We start from the raw sequence: 2,919 nt of genomic DNA on the forward strand, positions 1-2,919 counted from the left end.
GGAGGGCAGTGACAACTCTGTTGCTGTAGATTTTCCGGGATGTGTGGCCGTGGTCTTGGCATTTTCGCCAGCAGCAGCTGTGACTGGCATCCTCAGAGGTACAAACACAGAAAGATGGAGGACTCTCTGTGTCAAGGTGAGAAGCAAAATGGTAGGCAAATTTACTGCCTACCATTTTGCTTCTCACCTTGACACAGAGAGTATTCCATCTTTCTGTGTTTATACCTCTGAGGATGCCAGTCACAGCTGCTGCTGGCGAAAATGCCAAGACCACGGCCACACATCCCGGAAAATCTACAGCAACGAATGAACTCCGGACAACATAGTGACAACTATGGTTGCACCTGAGTGGGGAGGAGAGGCCCCGCAGCGTCAGGGCAGCGGCGGGCCCTTTGAACGGTGCGGTTCTCAGGCTCCCCTTTCGCAGTTGCGCCCCCCTTGGCTTCGCCTTTCAAAGCAAGGAGCTGAAGAGATACCAAAATTATGTTGTGATTAGTTACAACAATTCTACCGTTGGAGAGACAAAGATGTCTGTATATCCGGCCAGACTGCAGGGAGCTGGAGAGACGAGAAAAGATCCTGACTGAATGTAGGACTCCTGACGGTCTTTCGTGCAAACCAGGACGCGCCGCCATTCAGAGCCTCGCTCGCCTCTGGCCCTCTGGCAAAAGACAAAAAGCCAGCCCTTCCCTACCTCGGAGGAACCAACGTCCTCTGCCTTCCACAAACATCTCTCGCTGAACAGCACACTTCTCACGGTCTCCCTTCCAGCCGGCCCATCTTCAGCCCCGCACTGGCGCACCCGGGGCCAGACCCCCACCCCGGGGGTCTACAAACTCGGCGCTAGGCTTGGAGGAGGCGGCGGCGGGGGACAGACAGTCCGGGGGAAGAGGCGGGTTCTTAACGATGGCGAAAGCACGGATTTGAAGGCGGGGGGGAGGCGACAAGGAGACTACAGGGGTGTTTGTTTGCACGACGCAAGGGACCCCCGTTTCCCCTCTCCAGCCCTCAAGTAGCGGAAGCGAAGCCTTTGAACGCTTTCTCCGCTCTTTTGAGGAGCTGATGGAAGGGAGCTGTCTTCAAAGGAACGCGGACCAGGACTGTCTGAAAGAGCTGCCCCCACCCCGCCCGCCTGGAGCCCTCTCGCCGCTGCCTGAAATTCTGGGGACTGATGCCCGGACTGAGGAGGCAAAGGGAGGAGGGAAAAAAACCACCACCAGCAGCAAGGGAGTCTGCGGTTCCCAACATGGGCACCGGCTGCTGTCCGGACCAGGAGGAGCGTGCAAAAACAGCGCTTCCCTGACTTGGGAGGTGGGTGGGTGGGGGGTCCGCAGACATTGAGCGCAAGCAACCGTATTTATCGCTTGCTCATCCAGGACTTGATCAGGGTAACCGGCAGCATCAGCTTCATTTCCGGGGGCGGGCTGAACCAGCAATGCCGCACAGTCAAGGGTCTCCGGAGAATCAGAGAGCGGCTAGAGCCAAGACGGGGTGGATTTGGGTGGGTGGGTGGGAGCTGGGCTGCTTCAGGGAGCCGCCGTCTAGCCCACCACAAAAGTAAACGCGGCGGCGCAGCAACCAAAGTGTGAAATAGTACGGGCTCATTGTCCCCCCCCCCAGCAATGACCACACACACACACACACACGGATTTTGTGTACTGGGCACAGCAGGTCTCCACGCAAAGGGGAAAGGTGTGCACACCGTGTTCCCTCTAAGATGAGTTGGTGTGAGCTACCTCACGGTTTTTTTAGCCTTCGGCTCTCACATTTTTGCCTTCGCTCAGGAAGGACGGCGCGCCAGAGCAGGCTAATGTATGCAGTGGCCACCACAACGTTAATGCCAGGAGCTCAGAAAGTAGATTAATAATCCTTCCAGCTCTGTATCTGCGGCTTCCCCGAAGGATGGCACCCACCCCCTCCGCCTGCGCACACGCACCTTGCTGGCCACTGGCAGGATTTCTGCCCCAGCCGAGGAGCTGTGCGGAGGGACGGTGCTGTTTTCTGCAAACTCCCGATGAGTCCCTCCGCTCGCATTTTGGGGCACTGACTGACCCATCTCCCTTCTCCTGCCTGTCCTTCCCCCGACTGCCTCCAAAGGAACTGAAATGCCCCGCCGCGATTGTTTTCGTTCCGGACTCGGATAAGAACAAAGGTCTGCTCTTTTTTTAAAAAAAAAGGAGGGCGTATAATTAGCCAATCAGTATTATGTTACTCTGTTCATAACTTAATAACCATTTTAATACAGATGGCACACACCGGGATAATTTCCTAGGATAGCTCCGCTATTACGGAGAGACCGTGTGTGTGTGTGTGTGGGGGGGTCTTTTTAAAGCCAGGGTACATTCTCCGTTAATTTTACCTGCCGTTTTGGAGATGATTTGGGATAATTCCATATCATTTTCAAAAATATTGAAAGCTACAGCTGGAAGATGTCAGCTAGGAAAATGCCTATCGGCTATCAGAATTCTTTTGATAAGTCTTCTGCTGAAACCAGAGGAATTCACAACAAAAACAAACCCTGTTTCCACGCGTATTTGTGTAATAATTTTTTTTTTTTTTTTAAAGGGCCGGATTTTCTGAGTGGCAGGATTCGGTATCTGGGCAAGCAGTGGCGGAGACGGACGCTCTGGATGGGTCTACCCGGCCGCTTTCGGCGCTGCTTTTTCCCAATCCGAGGTGCATGAAGTACTTCCAACGGCTGCCCTTCTCCTCCCCCCCATGCAGGAAGCAGGCCGTGGCCTGTTCCCAGCGACACTTTCTAAAACACCCGGAGAGGGAGAGGGAGAGGGAGAGAGATGCCGGACATGGGCTTCTTGCCTAGGCTCATGATGGTGTAAACAGGGTAGTTTGTTCTGACTCCTCAGACGGGGGCGTCCTGAGCAGACGGCCCATTTAGTCCGCGGGGGGGGGGGGGCGTAG

This window comes from Gekko japonicus, unplaced genomic scaffold (genome assembly GCF_001447785.1).
Source record: "Gekko japonicus isolate JY-2015 unplaced genomic scaffold, Gekko_japonicus_V1.1 scaffold2352, whole genome shotgun sequence".
Classification (NCBI taxonomy): Eukaryota; Metazoa; Chordata; class Lepidosauria; order Squamata; family Gekkonidae; genus Gekko; species Gekko japonicus.